A 13595-nucleotide genomic window follows, 5' to 3' on the forward strand; every position below is an offset into this window, starting at 1 on the left:
GTTTAGCATTATTTAAATTTTTTAAAAATTTATAAAATTTTTATATCTATTCCACAGTCTACTTTAATAATTCCTAGAAAATTCTCATTTCATTTGGCCTTGCTAGAAGACCTTAGATGGGACATATAATAAAGCCACTGATAAGCCTCAAGTCCAACTCAAATTCATTGTCATTTTCACCTCAGTCTCGTTTTTATTGTGGACACTTGTGGAATTTCGCATTTGCACAATGAACGACTAGGGAAAGGCGACCACGCGTTTGACCCCAGTCCACGGAACACACACTCAAAGAGGCGGGGGCACTCGCTGAAACTACTCATAAATAAATATACAGAGATCCATTGTTGTTCTGCCGCATTTTGCTGGGTTTTTGGATGGGTTCAGTTCTCGTCTTTTTTATTTTTCATTTTTTTTTTGTGAGAATTGTTTTGTTTGGCTTTGCTCGCCGGTTCATGTGTTCGCTTTTTGTTTTACCATTTTTTTTTTTTTTCCAAGTGGGTTTGTTTACGCTTCGCCATTGCCGCGAGGGGTGCTTCAGTTTAGTGCAGCAGCGGTGGAAAAATAAAGCCGAATGGAAATAAATAAACAAAGCGATTTGCAGGCTGCTTAAATTCATATTAAGATTAGGTTCAAGTTTGTTTATGATTTTGGCAAATATTCAATTGCAGATTTCTCAAATGAGATAATACTTTTTATGTTATTTTTAATATTATATTCCTAAAAAATGAAGTTAAATACAAAGTATTTGTCTAAGTAACTTTCCTTACTTTCATTCTACAATTACATCAGCAAACTGAAAATTAAACATTTTCTTAATTTTTCAAAAGAAAAGCCACCAGCCGAGTAATAGCTTTTTGGAACCCACAATTTCAGGTATTCCAATATAAATTTTCTACATATATTCTAACCACTTTGTAAACAATCCTAGCTGAAATGATCCCTAGGAAAGCCTTTGGCACCCTGCATCTAATTTGCTTAGGTAAACATTATATAAATTATCTGCAGTTTAGCCATTAGCCATAAGCCATAAATATGGCTGTGTAATGTGCATTTCCTTGAAAATCAGCATTGCAATATTTTTATAGCTAGCCGGCGAACGCGGCGGATGAGCAATCTCATTCGCACTTGCTAATATATTTTGCTCTCGTTCCACTGGAGAATGCACTGAAAGCGAGGGCGTAGCTTTCTCGTCGGCCAATTATCATAATTTTTGCACTTAACTTATTATCATAATTATCAACTTTTGCAAACGAAGGACTGGGTACAACGGAAACTCATAAATTTTCTTTTTATTTCTGTGTGTGTGTGTTTTTTTTTGTTTTAATTGCAGTTTTAAAGGTGCACAAATGTCTAGGGTACGTATACGTATTATATACTAAAAAAAAAAAATATAAAAAATTGTTGTTTTAATATTTCCAATTTGGCAAATGTGACGTCGCCTGTTTGCTATCCGCGGGCATTTATCACTCAAAAATTCCCCCAATATACCCATTCAAGCCCCCAGCTATATTATTTCTTTCTTTTCTTTTCGTTCTTTTAATAAACATTTATATACAATAATATTTGGCCAAAGAACCTTGTGTTCTTTGAACGATGAGCTTCCAAGTGTTCTGTGTTTGTTGTTTGAAATTGATTAAAGTAGCCCCCAACCATCCATCCAGAAACAGAAAGCGACGACTGTTCGCCAAACAATTCTGCACAAACAAAAATAAGCAAAGTTAATATTTATATAATTAACATTTTGCCATTATAATTTTAAAGTGAATTTTTCTCATTCAATTTTTGAATAATGAATGAATTTTTCTTTGATATTTTGTTTATATTTAAAAACCAAAACATCTTTTGGTAATATATTTTTCTCAGTGTACACTTGATTGAATAAGCGTGAGTGCAAGTGTTAGTGTGTCAGTGGGTTCGGTCTCAGTGTGTTCCTCTATACGTACGTGTGTCTGTTTTTTGTATCTTTGACTTTGATCGCGCATGATTAATGATTACGCCCGTGTTTATTGCCTTTGCCACTTGAAGGGATTCGCACGGCGGCGGGTTTTTGGGGGTGATAAAAGTTTTCTTTCCGCTGCTTTTTCGGGAATTTTGATGCCCAGCGTGTCGCTCTCATATTTCAACTTGAGCACCTCTTCCTACACTAAGATGGCAGCGTATTATATTCGTGCGTTTGTCATCATTTATATATAATTGGACCAACTTGGACGCACAATAGATATATATATATCATATCGAAAATGAAGGTATTAAAGATTTATGTTAACAAAATATATGTTTTAGCTGAGCTTGAGTTATAAATAACCAACACTGCATGAATGGGATATCAGCATTAATAATGTTTATCAGTGTTAGTTTATATTTCTCATAACATTTATTACTTTTCAAGTGGCTTGTTTAGATTTGTTTTAATGTACATCAAAATCCAATTAATTCCTGCTCATCTTCTTCTTTGTTTTATGTTCTTATCAACCTCAGGTCATCTCTAATTTTTGCTTATGCTGAAACATTTAATGAAACGGTCATAAAGATGAACATCTGTTTATGACTAAAACTGCGTACTAAGAACTGGGATTTTAAAAGCACAAAGTTAGGAATACCCTCTCACATACTCCTCTTACCAACACATTTTTATATTATTTATATATTAAAACACTTAGTTAAAACCTATCAAATTATTATCAACAAATCTCTGCACTTTCCACTAACCACTGAATTTTAAAACATTATAAACCTCTCTCCTACTGACAGCAAATTAGATTCCTAAACTTCTTAGAAATACTATTAAACCTAATCAAAGAGTAAAAGCAAAGTAAGTGAAAAGTTTTGCTCAAAATTTTGTGGGTGGCTTGTCGTGGCTTGTCTTATGTCAGTGGCCCCGAAAGCTGTTGTCCAAATAACAAGCTGAAAATTAAATTAACGTTTAGTAAAAGCCGAGCCAAGGAAACAAAAGTGCGAATCAAAACTTGAGGTTCAGAGGAAACTTTACTAATTGAATGCCCAAAAAACGAAAAGCCATAGGATATTTGGTTGCAATGCAATTAGATGGAGTGCAGGGATCCTTGCATTCTTCAACTTCAATCAAGGGCCAAGTGCTCGACCGTAACGGCAACGAGTATACGCCATGTTGGACCGCAGCAGGTCAGAACTCTTCAATAGAAGGCTAATTTTTGTTTTCTAAGCTCAAATTGCTGGCCAAAAAAGAAAAAATAAATAAATATGGACGAAGAACAGCAGCTATTAGGTAAAGTTCTATTGCTCTTGGCCCATGAATGCTGATTCATTAGCCAAACCTTCTCATCCACAGACAGAGGGCCATTTAAATGTGAATTAGGCTAACCGACCTTTTGGTTGCGTGTGTGTTTTCGAAATAGGACTGTATATGTGTGTTTTGGGGGTGTGGCTGTTGCGGTCTGGGTGGATCCAATGGATCCAAGACCCTAGTTCTGCGGTTTCGCCTTGGCACGTCCTATCCTCTCCCTGAATTGCAATTGGTGGGCGGATGCGTGACTCTTGCCGCTTTGCTGGATGGTGTTTAATTTGATTTGGCACTGAATGCATAAACTACTTATAAGGAAAACATCAATTAGGGTCTGGCATGTATTTGAGCTAATTAAGAGGCGGTACGAGACGAGAGGATGCGAGAGAGGAAAATAAACCAAACCCTTCATTCTAACAAGCTGGAGAAGCAATCACACAGCTTATAAACACATAATCCGATTTTATATATCTTTTGACCATATAAACCACATAGAAGATCCCCTTACAGTATAGGCTTTTAGTAATGACTGCATATTGCAGTCGATTCTCACTACACTGAAGTACCAAAAAACCAATTTGATCCAGCTAAACCAGTTTTAACCGTTTTCGGGATCCGACTTTCCGACAACCCCATTAAGCACAAAGACCTTGATAGGACAATTTAATTAAATGTCTCTCTCCAGTAACCCATAAAACCATAGGCATCTGCATTCCATTCCCTGGGATGATCGCATTAAGTTATGCTTTAATTGCTCATTTATGGATCCAAAAAAAGAAAAATGTTTGAAACATGTGCTAAGCGATTTTATTAGCTACCGCCGGGCCATTAAAGTCCGGCGACTTCAAAAGTCTAAAAATAAGCTTGGCCAAAAACAAAAACACAAAATAATATCAAGGAAAAAAGGAAAGGCAAGCGGGGCTGCCAAAGCAAAACAACAGGTAATTAAGAATACAAATAAACAATGGCAAAACATTGTGAGTTTCCGAAATGCAGAAAATCGCTTTCCATGAGGATTTTTGATTCAGATTTTGATTTTTGGTTTTGTTGCAATTCATTTTGGATTCTTTAATTTCTTGAAATACTTACTAGTGCATGGGTTTGTGTCAGAATGAAATATTTGTGCAATGTGCAAGACAAACTTGATTTGCCATAAAATTAAATTTCGCGCCCATTTGGCGAGGACCAGTGGAGCGGCCCAGCCCAAAGATTTGTGCAAATATAATCAATTTTTGGCTTCTGGCGAGGCTGCGGCCTCTGCATTATGGCCAAAAAGTCTGGCCAAATAAATCAATTTGCAATCTGTTGAAAAATGTTCCACGATCATATTTGACATTCTCAATACGGACAAGTGTGAAAGGAAATGCTTACAAATCTACGTCTAAGAACTTTCGACAAATTCGCAACGCTTAGAAATTGATTGCAAAAATTTCAAATTTCTATGGGCAATATTTCAGCAAAGTTCGAGCTGCAAATTATTTACGTCAACGGGTGGCAAGCAACGTAAGCAAACTGCACCTTCCGAGGAAAATAGATAAAAGAAAAGTGATTAAAAAAATTCAAATCCCAATGTGGAAGTTAAATAGTAGAGTTTAGGGAGGGGAATCTAATTAAGTGGCTCATTAAATATTCTATAAAACAAAGAAATATTTGCATTTAAATCCCATGAATTGCACATTTTAATTCTTGATATTTATTATTCTTCACAATTATTTTAAAATTCTTAAAGGTGATGTATGTATGTTTTTTCGCCAGCTAGATAAATGCCATATGAAACGCCATGAAATTTAGAGAAAGAATTTAAATTGTGCTGCGGAAACTGTTCGTAAATAAGTGAAACTTTTATTGAAAGCAATTTAGTTTGATAAAAAAAAAAATGTGTCTCTGTATTCGCAATTTATTTATCTCAATTTAATGGCAACGATCTACGACGTTTTGTAATTTATCAATTACAACAGCATTTAATCGGTTTCTATCACAATTTCAAAACACTTTCTCACATTAGTCTTAAAGCTAAGACATTGTTTCTAATAATTGCACTTAATTAACACGAAACAGGTTTCGTTCTTAGCTTTATTATTATTTTTATAGTCTTTTAATCTGTGTTGATTACAAGCAAATCCCTTGAGAATGTTTTTAGTAAATCCGCCTTCTTTTTTTGTTACATTTTTTAACTTAATTTTTGTTTGTGTTTATTTGGGTTTTGCTCTACTCTGGTTCCCCATCATTACACATGTTCATTATAATTTTTCTACAGAGGCTGTCTGCTGTGTCATGCAGAGAGAAAAAAAAAATGATAGGTTTTATAAATTATTAGAAAATAATAATGTTGTTCCCTTACATAAAATAAACTTTTCAAACTTCTAATTACCGTTTATCCAAATTCATTTCTTATTTCTTTACTTATTTCTCTCAGTGCATGGTTTGGAATTTGGCTTATATAGCCTTTGTTGTTGTTGCTGTTTGATTAGGCGTCTAGGTTGACACATAGGGGGCACACAAACACCGACTGACATAAAGTCCCTCATAGATAGACACCCATACACTCAACCACGAGAGACGGACAGAGACACATGTGTTGAAAATTTAACACAAATGTGCAAATTTAATTAAATTCAAACGAGAAATAAATATAAATAAGCTTCGTTCACATTTATGTTTGTACATATATATATGGGTTAATACTAGTATATAGCAGGGGAGATCTTGTGAAAATAAGAAGCTGTGTGACCTGCGGAAAAGCAACAAACACAACAGTGCTGCTGCACTTCTGTGTGTACGTAAATAAAAACGCAATTTTCACAAATTTTTTTAAACTTGACAAAGTCAAGTCACAGAGGAAATGTGCAAAAAAAAACAGAAATCATACAAACAGTACACTTGGCAACAAATTTTAAGAACTAATTAATATAAAAATCATAAATATGTTCATGAAATATTTCTTTTATTAATATAAACTTTGTTTATTCCCTTAATTTATATGATAGAAAAGTTGATAAACTTTTTCTTGGCTAACTAGTGTATAAAGAACAGAAGCCCCTGCACAAAGTTGGATCTGAAAATGCTCTAAATTAGCCGAAACCCCAAATAGAACATACTATGTATATTAATTTATATTTATAACCAAGAACGCAGATAAGGTCTTTAAAATGTAGACTAGCAAAAAGATAAGACAAAATCTTGCAACCTTTATAATGACTCACCACAGGTTGCATACAAACAAATATTTCATTTTTAAATATAATATATGTTTATTAAAGTCTGCGGTATTACTCATTCCTAGTTAAAAACTCTTGATAAGCCAAACATTTCATTTGCTGACAATCACTTTATAATTTGATGATATACGATTAGGAAATATGAAAAAAGGTTTGGCGCAGGAAAAAAAAAAAAAAAAAAAAGGAAATTTAGAATACAATTTGTCTTATTGGACTTACTGCCGGCTTCAATAAAGTATTTTATCGACGCTATCGCCTTTTGATAATGGCCCTGCCCAAAAAGCCCGAAAATTAACCCAACGAACGCTTCTTCAATTTTTGTTATCGGCCCAGCAGCAACCTATGCCAAGTGGCTTTGATTTGGTTTTTATTTTTTAACTTATTTATATATATATATATATCTATATATACAAAGCATGACACTTTTTTTTATAGAATCTTAACTCGTTGTTCTTGGCCATAAAGATATAAAATAAAAGTTGGAAAAAATGAGGAACGCTGAGTGGGGGCGTTAATTTATTAATGCGGAGCCGTTAGCCAAAACAAAACCTGCGAGAAGACTTTTATAACTTGATTTATTTAAAGACAACAGCATTTTGGCAAACGAATCAGATGAGTTGGTGTTGTGGTTAGGATTTAAAAATAAATTGAAATTATGAAACATAAACAGAAGGACATTGGCAAAGGTCGTTGTTGATATTAAGAGATTGGATGAATTAATGAGCCTAATTAGCTAGTAAATTTTTTGAGAAACTTAAAAACAAATCTTAGCCATCTTAAATTTCATAATTGATCTATAAATTTGAACCATTTTTATTTTTAGATTGTTTATTTTTGAGCCTAAGCTGTATTAACATAAAAATCCTTAAAAATTCGAATAATGCCAAAGTCAACAGAGAAATACTTTAGAAGATAAATAAATAAACAGCTGAGTTCAAAATAATGGGTCTACTATTAAAGTCGAATTATGTTTTATTACTATAATTAGATTTTCAATTTGCCAAAAATAAACTTTTTCAGAACTTTGCCTTTTCTTAAATTATTCACAAAAAGTCAAGTTATTGACTCCTTTTGATAAATTTCGATTTGATTTGTTATTATTATTATGCCAACACAGTTTTTTGGATTTTAGTAAACTGAAATATTTTTAAATTTTGTTTGTTTTAATCCTAAAATTAATCTTTACCTAAATTTGTTTACATTTCCCAAGCATTTTACAAGCCCCTCCACAATAACTTGAACTCAGCTGTACGGGAAAATAAATACACAAACGAACTCATATGTTTTTTCTTGTATCACTTCTTTCATCAGACAAACACACGCAGGCGATCATCAACTCGTTCGGCTGATGAAAAAAAATTGCAAATAAAAAAATGAATGTTGAAAAAAACAAGAAATAGCAACAATAACGATCAGAACTGACGCAGAATTTCGCTGCCAGCTGCCAAGTTGAAAGCAGCATTAATTTTTTTTACTTTTAATTTGGGGACACTTCTTGTTGTTGTTGCTGCTGCTGCGGCGGCCTTTTGTTTTAATTAATAAACAGCTAACCGAAAATTCAAATAAAAATAAATATTTTATAGAATAGCGAAATCGGATGCGATTAGCACTATCATGAAACGAGAAGAGCGAATGCGAATGAGAGAGAAAGGAGAATATATATATTTCGATCTGTCGCCAAGCATTCAGATTTCGTTTGGTCGCGGCATCGCATTTTTCTTTTTTTTTTTTTTGTATTTTTAGCTAATTTCAGTTGCTATTGAGCTTGGCAATTAGTTACACTTGATTATAGGAAAGCAGATCGCGAATAAACACTTGCCGGTCCCCCAAGCACGATGTTTATTTTGTTGTCGAGTTGTATTTCTGCTCGTATTCGTTTGTTTTCTTTTTCTTCTGTCTTAAATGATCGGAAAACACTAATTGTTTTCATAATTTAACAATGAAATAAAATACTTAAGTGATGTAAATTTTAAGTTTAAGATACCAATAAAATCATTCGCTTCGGTTTCGATCGATAATTTATTGTTTATAAACTAGTTTTAGCTTGTTTTGGTTTTTACATCCATTTTGGCTAACAACAATTATTGTTAAAAAGTTTCCATTTGGAATAATTATGCGTGGAATTATTTTATTTAGAGTGGAAACTTTGTGGGCCATTAATAAATTTAAGTTTATTATTTGTTAAAAGTTCACCTTATTTGAAGTGCATCTTACCTTATGATTATTGTTGATTGTTTGCTCCTTTGCCGCTGTTTATTTCCTAATCATTTGTATCAATAAATTTATTTATTTATATATTCGTGCCTTTATATATGTGTGGAGACATTTCCCAATGGCACATGCTGTTTAAAAAATTCACATTAACACTAAACACTAACACACTAACTCATGCACACACACACTTTATTTTTCCGCTGGCAAGGAAACGCGCGAAAAACGCGTCCGCCTTTAAAACCGCTTGTAAACCGCTATCGACACGTCAGCGAACCGCACCCGTTCACGTTCTAATCAGAACTGAGACTGAGCAGCCAAGAGTCCAACAGGCTGTAATCCCTCTCACCCTCTCAGCAACATGTTGCCGACCTTGCCAACTGAGCGGCAACAACTCATTCTCGAGAGAGTAAGTTGGTTGAATGAGAGGGTGAGAGGGGCGAATAGAGTAAGACTGTGCGAGAAGCGTTGGCCGCTCTGTTTGGTTTTCGTGTTTTCATTTTCAAAATACAATAACAATTCGAGGCGCCGGCAATTTTCGATGACCCGTAGATGGTGATTGACCAACAATCTTAGGAAACTATGGCATTATTTTGAACTAAAAATATATATAATATTATATATTCTTATATATGTTTTATATACCCCTGTTGAGGTAATAATTAAACCACACTAAAAAGCTAAAAAACTATAGTGAAGGGCTTGGCAAAAACCAACAAACATTACTCATCAGCCACATTTATTTTATAGTTATATGTTGTTCAAGATCTTTATCTTTAAAGCCAAAGTAGTGTCATTTTATTTTATTTTTTAAAGGTTGGGTGGAAGCGACCTTCGAAGTTTACCGTTGTAACACTTAGACTTCTTAGTTTCTATTAAAAAGTTTTCAAGAAGTTACTCATAATAATGTGTGTTTACTGAAGTAAAAAATAATTTATGCTAATGCTTAATACAGCCATAACACCGATAGAACTCTAATTCCTCATAATCACATTTGAAATCATACTTGAAACAGTTTCTAAAAACTAAAATAAATGAATTCTATTTGAAGGTAAGGCAAATTATCTTTTTCAGAGTTTCAAATGAAGTGGAAGGTTGTTAATTAACTCATAATTCGAACTGCTCAATGAATCAATCATTATAAAATCAGACGGTAAGCTGTATAATGAAAGCCATAAACGCCAGTTTCAGCTTTTAATTCATTCTTTCTAATCTTTTCAAATATGTTCTTGAAAGTGCAATCCAATTTGCAATCGTGGTGATGTTATCAAGAAAACTTCCAATCTATAAAACTACTTGTGGATGGTTACCTAATAAGGGTATTCCTATGACTGATACTGATTTTAATCTTCAATAAATCGTTTCATTGCTTTTACATGACCCCTTGGAAATAAAATCAAATGATTGCTAACAAAGACTCTTCATTTAATATGTAGTTGGTAGAACTTTGATTTGTAACTTGTGCAATTGACACCAACAGGACTTGAACCTCAATTTCCTGAAATGAAATTACTTACTACCAGCTCAGTTGGCTGTTACCTGTTAATTTCAACTAAGCAGGATATTGTCAACACTCGTTTCCAACGCCCTGTCCCTGTATCCTCTGTATCCTGTTGCCCGAGTGTAGGAAAATGTTTGAACTGCTTTTGTTGGCACACAAACACCTGCACAAAGCAAGCACTTTGGTTGCACTGTGTTTGCTGACTTGTGCAATTTCCGTCTGACAACACGAGGCGTATACGTAATGAACTTTGACAGAGCATCGGCAACAGATGTCCGCAAAGTTAGCCATTATAGGGGTAGATATATGTATGGAAAAAAGCTTTAATTCCAAACTAAATGGCGTTCTTTTAATTACTTTCAATCCTATTATCTCTTTTAATGGGAAAAAATATACAAATTTATATAAAAAAAACTCAAAACAAATTTAATTTTATTTAATTTCAGTATTAACACCAATGCATACGTATGTGTTACACATTCCTTACAACTTCTTTCATTAACATTAATTGGTGACCTTTCACCGCAAATTCATTTGGAGTTCACTAAATTATTAACGAAAAAACTCGCAAAATGTATGCGACACACACACACCTTAGGTTGAGTACTCTCCACACTTTCTGTGGACCAACAAATTTGCTGGCAACATTTTCATGAGGCTGCTGGAGGATTTTGGATTTGCATAAATAATAATGAAATTTCAACCGGTGAATAAACAAAAATAAAAGCAGCTTTAAGCATCAGCCACCATTAAAAGGCAATTTGAAATGTGTAAAGCCACCGAACACCGAAGTATCCGGAGGATCAAGGCAAATTAACTAATTGAAGGCTCAAATGGACTTTGCATACATTTCCGATGTCGATAAAGGTGTCTCGCCGGCTGATAGATTAAAGATGCCGAAGGTAATACCCGCTACACCAAGGTCAGGGCGGCATTCCATGTCTTCCTGGGGTTGGTGGCATGCATAATACATTACCAGATCGAAATCAAAACATGTTTACCTTCGCACGCCGTTCAGGAAAGTTAGTCCTGACTCAAGGATGACCACTTCAGACAGGACAGCGTCGGGTGGCCAAGTCAGAAGGCTCCTGCCCCTCGGGGCTTCCTTTTTGGTTTGGTATTTAGGTGGCTTGGTCTTGAATATGAAATGAGTTGCATGATTTAAAATGAATATTTTCTACAGAATTACAGGCACTTCAAGCTGACTTCTGAAAGATAATTATGTAATATTTTAGCGTGAAAAGTCGAAACAGTCAATTATAGGTATTGAGTTTCGTCCTTGACTTTAACTCGTAAATGCTTTAAGACATGCTTTCTCATTTTTGAACTATACATTTGGTAATATTTCTTTATATTTATGTGCTATGCATGTAACGCAATAGTTAATTAGTTATAAATATATGTTCCTTATTTAAAGTTTTCATATTTTTTAAATCTTGTGTAATTTATAAATATTTTTCAGAGAATCTTTATCTTTAATGAAAACCCATAAAGCCTTTCCCTTATCCCCTTTTTCTATCCATAAATCATTTTCAAGGTTTAACTTTCTTCGGCATTGGTGTGTACCATGAAAGTAAAAAAAAAGTAAATGATAATTTAATGAACGGCTATTAAATGTCAGTCAATGGCATTTGCTTTGGGGGTCATAGTCAATATAGCCGCTAAGGTTTTTTGCATATTTAATGGCCTCCCTTGAGCTTTTCCCGTGCGGAAAAAAATCAATTTAAACAAAAGCTAGGTCAAAGATTGTTTAAATTTTGTATGTACATACTTCGTATGGCTAAACTGACGACAGTTGGCTAGGACATAAAGCCTAATTACGAAAATATTCTTTAATTAGTGCGCTCGACTTAATTACAGAACTGCAAAGTCAACAGAAACAACAGCAGAATTCGCAACAATAATAAACCCTCACTGCCTCGGGATCTGTGCCCTTTGGTAGACAATTAACTGTCGTTGGAAAGTGTGTGTATGTGTATGTGTGTGTGTGTGTGTGTTGCGGCAACAGCTTGTTGACATCGTCCTTTAAAGCGCCTGAAAGTATGCTGTGTCCCTTGATATCCGACACATTCGCCTGCAATTTTAAGCAGAACCGTCTAACAAGTTGGAAATTAGGGTTAAATTGCGTGAATTAAAATTACTTATTCCGGGAACACGCCATAAACCATAATGAACACTGGCTACGTGAATAATTAACAAATTAAAACAAGCTGCCGTTTCACTTTACTAGTTTTTTAACACTTTAATATAAACTTTAAATTGTACTATACATCGACACACACCTGTAGAATAATCAAACTTTACCTTTCACAACATTTCAGGAAAAAGAAGTCGCATAAAATGGACACAAACTGGGATTGCCAATAGCAAAAATCAATGTCAAAATGTAAATGAGGGGCCCACCGCAAGTCCATTTGAATAAATATATATTCACAAATCATGCAATTTCTTGCCAGCTTTGGACTGAATCTCCAGCAGAAAAGCAGAAAAAAACACAACAACTCACAAAAAACAAATTCAATATAAACGCAAATTATTTTTTCTGTCCAGAGGGGGGGAGGCAAACGCATAAAAAATACGAAAATAAAGTTAAGCTTTGAAAAAATGTATGCCAATTGTGGGTGTTTGTGTTTGGTTTTTTATGTCCTGCCGGCCACGCATAAATCTGATGACTAACTCCACGGTTTTCTGACGTGTTCGACACTCCCCTTTAAAGTTGGCCAAGTTGCGTGTGCTTACTTAAAGCCACAAAAGTATTAAAGTAATAAAAAGAGTGATTTAAACAAATTTACGATTTAAGGCAGCTGAAAGTGAGGTAATAGAAAAAAGCCTTGCATTTTATGATTTAAGTAAACCACTAAACCATTTTTATTTATAAATTATACTTAAGAATGTCTCTTATTGTTATTATAAGCTATTTTATATTTTATTACTTAAATAAGGACTCTTTCTCCACTCTTTCTCTCTAACTTTCCCTTCCACCTTACTATATTTAACCACTAATTTTGGCACTCATAAATACCAACATAGTATTAAAGAAAATCTAATAACGAAAACAATAAGCTGCCCCCCTGTTGATATCTATTTTCCACAGGCATCCTCTGCCAATGTTAAATAAAATTCATCATACGCCATGTATGCGCCTTGGGCAGAAAAACAGGATGAAACTTTCGCACGTTGCTCCGTGTGCTGACCCGCATACTAAATTGGAGGCCAGCAGAAACCGAAAAGTTGCTCAAATCTTTGTTAGATTTAATTATGTTTAAATAGGCTTAGCCAAACTTGCCATGGAGGCAATGGAAATCCAATAAAGGTGGCCATACATCAGATCTAAAATGAAATTAATTGAATTTTGCACAAAAGGAAATTTAATTTTCCCATATGACCAGTTTTAATTAGATTGTTA

The 13595-nt window shown here is 34.1% G+C and overlaps 1 protein-coding gene across 4 annotated transcripts in view; it reads right to left on the minus strand.

The window, feature by feature from the left end:
- LOC108107887 (adenylate cyclase type 2) overlaps positions 1–9010 on the minus strand; it is a 37843-nt gene extending 28833 nt beyond the window's left edge. For 2 of the 4 annotated variants that reach the window (XM_017215678.1, XM_017215677.1), the window contains exon 1: positions 8692–9006. The gene's annotated coding sequence lies outside the window, so the exon portion shown is untranslated. Of the gene's footprint in view, positions 1–8691 lie in introns of all 4 variants that reach the window. The other 2 variants (XM_017215679.1, XM_017215680.1) reach the window with 2 other exon arrangements.
- Positions 9011–13595: the final 4585 nt, after the last annotated feature.

The sequence above is a fragment of the Drosophila eugracilis genome, unplaced genomic scaffold (genome assembly GCF_018153835.1).
Source record: "Drosophila eugracilis isolate 14026-0451.02 unplaced genomic scaffold, ASM1815383v1 contig_2088, whole genome shotgun sequence".
NCBI lineage: Eukaryota > Metazoa > Arthropoda > Insecta > Diptera > Drosophilidae > Drosophila > Drosophila eugracilis.